This window comes from Balaenoptera borealis (assembly GCF_965194805.1).
Source record: "Balaenoptera borealis genome assembly, chromosome: 4".
NCBI lineage: Eukaryota > Metazoa > Chordata > Mammalia > Artiodactyla > Balaenopteridae > Balaenoptera > Balaenoptera borealis.
Window position 1 is genome coordinate 122,188,761 of NC_138861.1, and position 12,285 is coordinate 122,201,045.

The 12,285-nt window shown below is 34.9% G+C and overlaps 1 protein-coding gene across 1 annotated transcript in view; it reads right to left on the bottom strand.

Moving 5' to 3' along the window:
- The window catches only part of LOC309627594 (uncharacterized protein), a 694,978-nt gene that overhangs the window by 169,512 nt on the left and 513,181 nt on the right, over nucleotides 1–12,285 (bottom strand). The window contains exon 11 of the mRNA XM_082389733.1: nucleotides 11,606–11,659. The gene's annotated coding sequence lies outside the window, so the exon portion shown is untranslated. The remainder of the gene's footprint in view (nucleotides 1–11,605; nucleotides 11,660–12,285) is intronic.

Genomic DNA, 12,285 nt, shown 5'->3' on the forward strand with positions numbered 1-12,285 from the left:
TTTTCTCGTTTTTTTTTTTGAAATGAAGGATATTTCAAAGTCATTCAAAAGGTTGTAGTGCTTTTAGGATTAATTGTATAATACAGTGCTGAAATTACAAATTGATTTTAAAGACTCTGCTAAAGTGTCTCTCTGTATTTTAAATTATCACTCAAGCTCTAGGATGAGAGATTGAAAAGGCGATAAAAACAACCTACTTACCCAATAGTTTATTACCTGTAAAAAATTGCTAGTGTTTGATTTCAGGTGATGTTATATAATATGACGCCCATGAAGATTTATAGTCTTGCCATACGAAAGAGGGCTGCTTAAGCTCAATGCAGTACTGATGTTTTATATCAGTAACTACTAAACGTATTTATCATCAATACCTATGGTGTGCCAAACAGCTGTACTTGGCCTCCTTGAAATATTTTGAATAGTTTTTATGGACCTATTAGCACTAATAATAATTTTCAACATGAATTGATAAAATAGAAACAGATTTGTGGCCATCATGACCTCTCCAGCAGGAATGGCTCTTCTTATCTGAATGCACCCCCCTTTCCAATTTAATCCCTTAAAACAAAAGTCTAAACGTGAGCATCTATCAGTACTGTTCCTCCACCAGCTGCGAGTACTAATATATGTGAGGTGCTCCTTTGAATATAAAAATTTTATCTCCCCCCTGTGTTCTCAGTTCCTGTTACAGAGGGTCCGGCTGGATATTTGCTCACACAGTTACTTATATTCACTCTTTTTGAGACAGGAGAGAGTAGCCAGCATTGAGTTATTACCTAGTTATTGACAATAATGATGATGCCTTAAAACTATTAGTATACAAAAATCACAAAATTACATATATATGGTAACATACATGTATTATCTCATTCTCTCAACCATCCTGTGAATGAGACACCATCATGTCTATTTCTGAAGAGACAAAAATGTTCAGTGGGCCAAAGTTACCTCCCTCAAGTCAAACAACTGAAAAGTGGGAAAGCCGACTCCCACCCTGGCCTTTTGATTGCACATATTTTCACCACATAACACCCAATGTTCAGCCCAAGCTAGATTTATAACATTAACTAAGAGACTCAGAAGGCACATATGAAAAATTTGAAATAGACATTTGAGGGATTCATGTGATTAATAACATTTCAATTGCCTCAATAGGAGTACTAAAATTTCTCAGCAAGTTTGCAAAAGGATGGATTGGAATGGAATTTAGGAGAACTAGAAGGTTTATAAAGGAATCACAAAAGTGTCATGAAATGATATTTCTAGTGTTTTAAACTCAAAACATTTTTCCCCCACTGGACCCAAAAGCTAAAAGAAAGTATATTGAGAATTTGCATTTTGAAGGACACATACACTTACAGATACCTTCATGTCATACAAATATAGCACAGATCCTTTGATGCAAATTAATCTCATTGGCTACAGCTGTGGCTTCCAGAGGTGATAAGAAAGTTTTAATTTATGGAAGAGAACTGATTTTCTCCCCAAACATATCACACCACTTCCCCAATACAAATAGTGCCCAAGTTATGTTGTACTCACTCTTACTTACTTTTAATTACATCCCTTGAAAAGCCCCAGGAGTATGTAAGGAGCAAATATCTTATTTAGAAAAAACATACCATAAGCAGAAGTAGTTATTGTCTCTTAGTAAATGTGGAGGGTTTTCTCACTTTTTCACGTTCTTCACTTTATATATTTTGCATTAATTTTTATTGTATCTCAGAGAGGAAAGAGAATTATGATGTTAAAACAGCAAAAGCCACATAAAGTATTGCAGACTTAAAGATACATAATACTAAAAATAAGAGAAAGTTAATTCACAAAAATGCCTTCTCATTTCTTTTAGTACTTTCCACTAAAAGTAGAAAGATCAGTGAACAGATCTGCAAGTAATACCGGAAAATAGAAGAATGTGTGGCTGGATCTGCTTCAGTAAAATCTTTGATGATAACTAAACATCAATCCATGTAACTAAGCAGACTGACAGTCTGGAGTTTGTAAATAGAAGATAAAACTCAAAAATATGTCTCTGAGTTGGAATCTTATTCAGGAAGTATCAATGCAGCATAAAGATTTAAAAGATTAGATGTAAGAACAATCTCTTTTTCTTGTAAGAGATGAATCCAGCAATTTCAAGAATGTGCTGGACTTAAAAAGTATTAATGTGCTGAAGTTACCAGAGCTGAGGCTTGGTCAGACAGATATGTTATAAAAGTTTGGCTTTTTCTGGTGAAGGAAGCATAGTTGCATATATATGTATATGTAAATATATACATGTGATATATATACATATGTATATATTGTATATGAATATTAAGAGATAACAGCGCTTGCTTCAAATTAAAGAACGAGTATTAGCTGCATATTTCATATAAAATTATTTTAGAATAATGTATGCTATTCTGATATTTATATATGTATACACATTTATACATGTGTTCTGATATATATATATATATATATACATATATATATACGTATATATGGAGAGAGAGAGAGAGAATGATGTATTTACCATAACCTTTTATGTAAACTTGGGTGCTTTTGTATATGACAACTCTTTGTGACACCTACATTTTATCACTCAGCATTCTCAGAAAAAAATGAATGTCATTTGGAGGTTCTTTCTTTTTTTTGTTGTTGTTGTTATGATTATATAAATATTGTTCCACAAAAATCTAATTAGTATAGTAGGATTACATCTCTTTTCTTTTTCTTTTTTTTTTTTTTTTGTACATCGATCTTTCTTAACTCTCCTTTTTCCTATGCTGATATAGTTTATCATATCGTTATGAATTTGGTTTTTCGCCTCCATCTTAGTTATATAATCTATCTCTCTAGGAAAAATATTTTTCACAAAGGTGGCTAACCTATTAAAATTGTGAGAATGAATATATTTTAAGAACATTCACCATACAATGATTAAATTTGGGGGAAGGGGGGGAAATTTGGCTAACAGAGTTAAGATGCCTATTGAGCTATTTCTTCTGAATTTTCTTGTGTCTTAAACCCTTTTGGTTTTACATGGGCATCAGATTAGCCACTGTAAAGTGTGATTTCATTTATAGTCATATCACAGAATAAGATTACTTTCGTTGACTATGAGATTAGAGCCTTCCCCATAAATGTGTATTTTATAGCTACTGTTAGGTGTAAGCAATCATAGCTTAAAACTGGAAGCAAACACACAAAAATCATACAGTTGATTCAGGCTAGAGGCTCTTAGGCAAGTCACTCTTCATTTGCCCGAGTCAAGATAAGTAGTGTTAACACTCTCGTTATTCATCAATAAAACAAGAAGGATGAAAGGAATGGGAGGGCACTGAGTGTGATAAATGCTAAATAAAATGTTTGGAAAAAGTGAATGTAGCAGTCAGGTGGAGATTAAAATACAACATATCCTTGGGTCACTCAGTTAAAAGGCTGAGTACATTCATCAGGGAATTCTATGGTGTTTGGCGAACATGTTAATTATAGACATAAGGGAATCCTGACACAGGTAATATAAACACCCAGCCTTTATCATATATCATCACCAAGTATTATAAACTATGCCAAGGAAAACCATGTTTCTTTTTCAGCATAAAAAATGTGTGAAATTTGGGGTCATGGTACCAGCCCGAAGTGAAGAATTTTTAACCTCGTTGTACTCTTGTCAAGCACAGCTTGCAATAAATATTGAGATGAAAAGTTCAATCAAGAAAATATATTATTATTCATATGCTGAACTATCTAAGAAAAGTAATACAGCTGGTATCTCCAATAAACAAAGAAGCAGGGCATTGTCAAAAATGCAATATTATTTCTTTTAGAATTTAGCTAACAAAATATGCAACATTGTTTTAGACAAAGGAAAATATGAATATAGTGGGTGCATATATGGACTTGCAACATATAACACATTCAACTTAGTGAACACTAATATGATAATATGATGATTTCAATACTACATACTCACCAATAGAAATCTATACTACATGCAGGCCACCCACCAACATTTTTGCCTGCCCATTTCAAAATAATCTAACCTCAGCAGAACTGAAAAGAGAATAGAAAAAAAAAAAAAAAAACAAGTAACCACAGGATTCCTTTTTGGCACACTTTATAAGGTGAGCAGGAGGACGTTACTAAAACTTTAAGTAAGTTAAAGCCACATAGCATGACCATTAACTATTAGAAAGTATTAACAACCAACAAATCCTCCCAATACATTGCAAAGTGCGGGTGTCGTGTAGACCATGATAAAACAAACAAGAACTCACACATAAATAAGACCCATAAAGAATGGCCAACAAGCTGACAAATTACATATGAAATTTGGATTTAAATATAACCTCAGCCATAAGTCTGATTTTACACTTCTATCCAACAAATGGAGAGTCAAGCATTTCAACTTTAGATACAAAAGCTACATCTTTAAAATGGTAGCACTGCATAGAGGCAGGTTTGCTGGAAAGCTATTAAAACTTGAGTGTCCTTCACTTTACCAGCCCCTTCCAGGATGCTGAAGGTTATGTGGTTTTGCAAAATATTGTAAAGTTAAACATTTTGGCTGAATTTTGTTAAGAAATATGTTTTCTTCTACTCCAACTTTCTCTCCATTTCCATCCCCTTGTTTTGGGTGACAAGAGAATAGCCAAGGACGTTTTTGAAATTCAGCTAAAGGAAAATTATTTGGAGAAATATTAGTTTAGACTTACTGGAGTGTAGTTTAGGGATTTGCAGCAATTTCTGTGTATAGTTAAGTTGCTGCTAGCCACAGAATGGCTCCCACAGTCCTACCAAACACTGACAGAGCCAAAGGCAATACCATGATATGAACACCTCTTTGAAGGCTTAGGACTGGAAGTATATGGATAGCAGAAGAGGAAACAAGGAAGAAAGAGAGAGAGAGGGAGGGAAGGAGGGAGGGAGGGAAGGAGGGAGGGAGGGAAGGAGGGAGGGAGGGAAGGAAGGAAGGGAGGAAGGAAGGAAGGGACGAAGGAAGGGAGGGAGGGAGGGAGGGAGGGAGGGAGGGAGGAAGGAAGGAAGGAAGGAAGGAAGGAAGGGAGGGAGGGAGGAATAGAGCCAGAAACTAACCTCTGGATAGTTTTCCAATCACCAAACATGGAAAGTTATAAGTGAAGGATTTACTTCTCATCAATGCCTAGACAAAATATAAGTTCTCTCTTATCAGGAAAGAAATACACTCAACAATGCAGCATATAAACCATAAGTGCACCAAATACTTTATTTCTTTAAGGAAATTATAGTACATTAGAATTTTATCAGAAATTCTGTTTGTAGAACATAAGCCCGGCAGTATTCCTTCAGCTTCTATGTTTGTGAGTCAAATCACCTGCTTTCTGCATGCCAACATACTGGATCATGTTTAAGTACGTGTGACTCATGGTGGCCTGATGAAGTCCGAAGGTTCCAGATGAAAAGCTATACAAAATTGCTACAGATGCATCTTGAACACTTGTATACAAAATTGCTGCATCTGTATACAAGTGTTCAGTGACAAATTTCCTGACATGTTCATTGATCTAGCAATGTATGTAGTACCAGAGTTTTGAGCTATGGTATTATATAGCTCAAGATTCCTGATTTGGACACAAATGAGGGTAACTCTTAATCATCCTTAAATTTATTTATGAAAATAACTAAGAAAATTCTGATTAAAACTTCGTAGAATATGAAGCAAAATGATAAAATGAGCAAGAAAAGCAACAGAATTTATTCTGAAACCTTATAGCCCATACATGAAAGTTGATAGTTTATTTGAAAATAAACCTAAAATTTTACTTGACATCACTTTACACTATCGTGAAAGTTTTCAGATCCATCAATTAAAAAAAAAAAACCAGTAATTTCCATCAACTATTTTAGAAGACAGACTGAATTACTGCTCTACATAAGGAAATTACAAAATCACTGTCATATGAAGAGGCTATTAAAAGATTATGCAGGGTATTCCCTACAAAAAAAAATTTCAGGGTAAAAAGTATTATAGACATTGGTCAGGCAGTTAATTAATAAAAATACTACATCTTTATATGGATTTTGAAGTGTTCCATTTGTTAGCTTTTAAAAAATTTTTACTTCTTGTTATATCTATCCTTATTCTAAATAGTTACTTCTGAATCTAATTTTGTTTTTAATGCTGTGTTATTTTTTCATAAGGAAGGCTCCTAAAATTTTATAATTTAGGTTTCACGTGTCATAAAAATTAGATTCACACCCACAGGCCCCTGGCTTTGACAGTATAAGAGCTGGGTTCAATTCTCAATTCAGCAATTTCCAGGAGAGGTGATATTAAGCTATTACTTAGGATAATAAGAATACCTCTGTCACAGATTGTTATAAAAATTAAGTGAAATATACATGTTGTAGTGTAATGTAATTTGTCAAACTCTATAATGGAAAGATGTTACTTTTACTCTCATGCAGTTGAATTCCCTTTAAAATGATGATTGTTTCTGTTTTCATGGGACATGAAATGGCATCTATAGTAAGGGACAATCAAGAAAAATTGACCTAAACCACATGATTTAACTTAAGTATATGGAAGACTTTCCCAACAGTGGAAAATTTTAAATGTAGCCATGAACTACTATGGGAAATGATCAGGCTATCATATAATCCCTTGAAATTAAATCTTACTGAAGAGTCAAAGTAAATGGTTCAAATTCTTCATAATATAGTCTGAAATTTCACTGAAAAAGGGTAGTGACTTATTTTAAGGACATTCATGTATTTTTTCTTACTATAAAAGTCATACAAGGCCTTTTTGGGAAATTATAAAATAATAAAAGACAAGATCACTATCATCTACAATCCGGTGATTTTAACTTCTCTAATGAGAAAACACATATACATTAATAACTCTTGAAATGTAAGTTAAAAATCAACTCTCGGGACTTCCCTGGTGGTGCAGTGGTTAAGAATCCGCCTGCCAATGAAGGGGACACGGGTTCAAGCCCTGATCCGGGAAGATCCCACATGCCGCAGAGCAACTAAGCCCACGTTCTGCAACTACTGAATGCCGCACCCCTAGAGCCCACGTACCACAAACTACTGAAGCTCACGTGCCTAGAGCCCGTGCTCCGCAACAAGCCAAGCCACCGCAATGAGAAGCCCGCGCGCCACAACGAAGAGGAGCCCCTGCTCGCCACAACTAGAGAAAGCCCGCGTGCAGCAACAAAGACCCAACGCAGCCAAAAATTAATTAATTAATTAATTTAAAAAATCAACTCATGATCTCACCAACAAAATACCAGTCCTACATACTTCTTCATTATAGTCAGTACGCCCTCTGGTATCTGTATCTCAATTCCTCATGTGTCATCCACCTCATGTCTCATTATTGTCCAATTCTATTCCTTTATTCTATTCTCTTCATCTGCTTTCCATCACCAACATATTTTAATTTTTGCTCTTAGGTCATTTGTTTTGAAACTCTCACCTTGTGTGTGTTTCCTAAATGTGGAAGATCTGATAGCCTCCACTAATAAATGAAAATACAATTTTATATTTATATCTGTTGTCACATAACTTGGTCATTGTTTTATACCATCTTATGTAGGATATTCATTTTCCAACTAGCCTGTAACATTATTTCAGATAAAGAGTGTATAAAACAGTATTAAACTACAACTAACACTGAAATCTAAATTCACAGTGGCCCTAACAAGAAGCTTGTTTTGCACACATATGAATTCTGGGGTTGAGGGGACTGGAATAATGACTCTACTCCCACGAAGTCCTCAGGGATCCAGCTCCTAAAGCTGCTACATTACCCAGCGCCAGGGGCACTATTCATAAAGGCTACGTGGTGAATTGTTGCCCAGTGGAGTTGTGCTACAGTGCAACTCTTTGGGGTTTCTCCAGCCACCGCTCTAACATTCTTAGGGGTGGCCTCATGCTTCTGGTCCAAGATGGCCTATACCCATGCTTCTGGCAGCAAAATGAGAGAAAAGAAAAGGAGGACAAAGACTATATTCACCTCTTAAAAACTTTTCCCCAGAAGCTGCCATAGAACTTGTCTTTCAGCCCAATGGCTAGAGTATATGACTTCCACATGCCCACACCCATCTGGAAGGGGAGCTGGGAATTGCATTCTGTCTGGCAAGCTCTGGGTAACTATAGGGAAAGAGAAATGGGAGCAAATAAGAAAATGAAAATGAAATGAAGTTGCCATTATGAGGATGAAAACAAAGGAAAAGAGATTTCAAAACTGGGAATGTTTTGCCCTATTTTTCTTAGACTATACATGAATATATAGGCTTATTGGAAACTTAAACTTGTGTGAAATATACAAGTGCACAATAAACAGAAAACAAATTTTTTTTCTTCTGAAGCAATACAGAAATATAAGACATTCCTAATTTTTCAGTAATATAAAGGTGTTTTTACAAAGTAGAAGATATAATTCTGAGGGAGAATGCACATTTTTTTTTTTTTTTTAGTTTCCAATACGTCAATTATATTCTATTATGGCCTAAGTGCTTAACACATACGAGGTACTACCTGCAAATCAAGGACTTCTAAATGTATCGTGATTAAAAATGTGTATTTCAAAAAAAAAAATGTGTATTTCTTCAGTGTATCAACTATGCAAACTTTTCTTGGAAGGTGGCAGTGGGAAGAGAAAAAGGGCAGTAAAGGGTAAAAGGATGAGACTCATGGATAGTTTTCATTGAAAGAGAGGCTTCTGAAAAGTGCTGGAGTGTCACAGACTTTACATCTTACAGCTGGTGTGCAAAGCACTCTCTTCATTTTCTTCACTAGAACTGGCATAAACACTACTGTACTGAAATGACATACCCAAGAGGACATAAAACAAGATGTGTCCAGAGATGTTTTGAAGCTAACCTTCAAAACTAGAGTATAAAATGGTCTATGCAAGTTTAAATATTTCAAGGGAAAAAGGAAGGAAAGAATATGAATATAATTTTCTTTGACTTTGAGGAATTAAAGCATTTTTTTCTTTCCACTCTGCTTCTCTCTTCGATTCTCTGAGAAAGGGGTTAAATCTAAAACTAGAGCTGGAAAGGAATCTCAGCGACGTTTTACCAGCAAGTGGCCCCACGTGCACCTGTGAGACACCTTTCCTGGGGCTGCAGACGCAAGAGGGATGTGTTCATTGCAGCTTAGAACAGATGGAACCAGTACAAGCAAAAAGTAATTTCTTATATAAAGTCAATGAATCTAAACCTGTCTGATGTTGCCCAAGGATAATCTGAAATAGACTCAGATAGTTCCAAACCACAATATTTGGGCTTTAGCATGATCTTGTCTGGTAACGATTTAAATTTGATAACAGGCCAGATTTCCAATTTTTTTATCCCCTCTTTCCCCAAATTGATGTAGAGAGCTATGAATTTATCATGCACCAAAATCATTTAATATTTGTGTCCTACCATTTTACAGATAGATCATATTTTCAAGAAAAAGAAAAACTAATTTCATGTTCATATTTTCCATTTGTTGAACCCATAACAAATATTTAACTTTCTGATGGTTAACTTTCTACAAGCTTGTTTCAGTTAGCAGAAAGAAATGTGACTCTATCCGTGGCTCACAAAAGCCCCATGTGTGGCACAACACAATTTTGAGAAGAGACAGATGGAAAGAGTTTATTCTCAGTGTGAAAAGCTATAATTTATTCCTTGGTAAATAAATAAATTAAAGACCATTCACATTTGAATTTGCCCAGAAACAAATGTGAAGGGCCTTCTCTAGTATACGATGGTAGTTTGAGCATTCTTTTATGTAAACAAGGTTTGAGCCACCATTGGCATTGGAATTAGGTGAATAATAAACAGTGGAGGGGCCTGATTCCTACTACTAGCCATTGGGAGCCTGCAACAAACTAGTAAATGTGTTCTAGAGCCATGTGCCTGGCTCTGGTAAAATAGTTAATATGACATTCACATTGACAGAAATAGAGGATGACAGGCATTTTACTCTCAATGTCATTATGCTATGTGAAAAGAGATCATGGGATTGGTGAATACAAGACTTCCCAACGTTATTATGACGAATTTTATTTCTCCAATATTTTAATCAAATTTTCACGTAACATGGTTTCAAATCTCCCAAACGTCCTAGTCATTTCTGAATAAATGACAGTCTATATCTCCCTTAAAGTATAATACCCCAATTGAGCATCATGAGTTGAGCATGATCTGACCACTGCAGAATAGTGGGTCTAATACCAGACTTTACCTAGATTTTATTTTCTTATCAATACAGATATCATGGTAACTATTTGTAGAAAACTAAAGCAATAATAACAACACCAATAAAAAATGAAAAGGAGAAAAACACACAACCACTTGAACTCACCAGACCACAAGCCCCACCTGAGACAGGAATGATGTCTGGTATTCTACTACTTCCCCAACACCTATATTCTGACGATGAGATAGTGCTCAATAAGTGTTTGCTGATTGAATTATACTGTAGGATAATGGATTTGGACCAAACTCATTACCAGAACTATCCAGATAAAATCATAATAAAATCAGAATTAGTGGTGATCTGTGGAGAAACAGGCTTTCCAAGACAGTGGAAAGGTGAAGGCTGAGAAATTATTCAAAACACCAGATTTGCATACCTTCTCAAGTAAGCACATGGTTGTGCTAACACTGAGTGTGGTGGAAGAGCCAGGAAAATCCAGTGATTGTAAACATTCCTTGAAATAGACACACCTGGTTTTCTAATGTAGGCTCTCCAAATGGTCAGTATAAAGGGATGAAAAGTGAGCGCTTCAGATCTGGCAGTTGTAACTCATGGTCATTACTCTGTGAATCAAGAGAAGCTCAGGTGAGCTTTGCCCTATAAATTCCTGCTCTGTGTGAACTTATTACTTCCAATAAGAATTTACATATTATCTAATTGTTTGGAACTTCATTTACCTTTATACTTTGTGTGTGTGTGTTAGGGAGGGTTTCTTCCTAATCACCTAGAACTCACCAGAATTCAAGTGGCTATAAATTTAAAAACCAACCATATTAATAGGCATCAACATTCCCTATAAATAAGTATACAATATTTTGCCTCCAAAAACATTAAATGAGATGGAAAAAAATGCTTAAATGTAAGTAATGAAAAATAAAATGTAATTATATGAGGCAAAAATAAGGAAATCAGGATTTGTAGTTATGCTGACAGAATGCCATACGAGACCAAAAGGTCTTTTGGTATACATATATGGACAAAATTCTAACAATTATCAATACCTACAGGTAACTGATAGATGATAGCTAGCTAGCTAGCTAGATAGGTAGACAGATATACAGGCAGACACACATGCATTCCAAACTACAAAAGGTTAAGTACACAGGATTTCAATATCACATATACAAGTAAACGCTGGGGTTTTCATGAACAAGTAAGGATGAGAGCCAACACTACAGATCTTGTGCAAGGTAAGAAGCAGGAACAAAGAAACCCAAGTTTATCCACAAACCCAGGAACCAGAAAGGAGTTGTCTCTTCCATGAAAAGATAACCAGAGTTAGTAAACTAGAAAAAAAATTTTGCACCTTGGCCTGGAAATGTAACACAGATATAGGCCACATACTCTGGGCCATGAGTTGATAAAGAATACTTACCTTGTACAAATAGTGTGAAACATGAATTCGCACTTACTCATAATGCAGAGAAACCTGTGTCAAGAAACAAACAAAAGAATTGGTCAATTAAACCTGTAGGGATATGACAGAAATAAACTTTGGAGGAGACTTGCTGCCTCTAAAACCTATATCATGCACTGGACTCTCATCAGTTGACAATTTTTACTGAAGAATATACAATTAAAATTTTTAAATAACAAGAGAGGGAATCATATCATGTGAGAGTCTAGATTCAAAAAACAAGAAATCTCACATTCAAAATTGTGGGATAACCTGAAAATGTTAAAATAAGTATTTTTAAACTGCTTAAATAAAGTAATAAAATCATTTGGAGGACTGAGATATTGATTAATTTTTAACATTGGTTAAATGTGTAAGTAGGAACGCAATATATAGACATAGGCTGTTTAAATTTCAAAATCATATGTATGGGGTGGAGGGGACCAATTCACAAAAAGAAATGAAAACAACGATCAATAAAAATCCAGGAAAAATATAGTGTAAGATGATAGGATTATAATCAAATATATTAGCAATTATAATCAATAAAAATCAATTAAACACACTTATTGAAGTAGAGATTCTGAGGTTTGATTACCTGCAATATCACTATATTTACTAAAGACAAGTTTAAAACATAATGACAAAGAAATATTCAC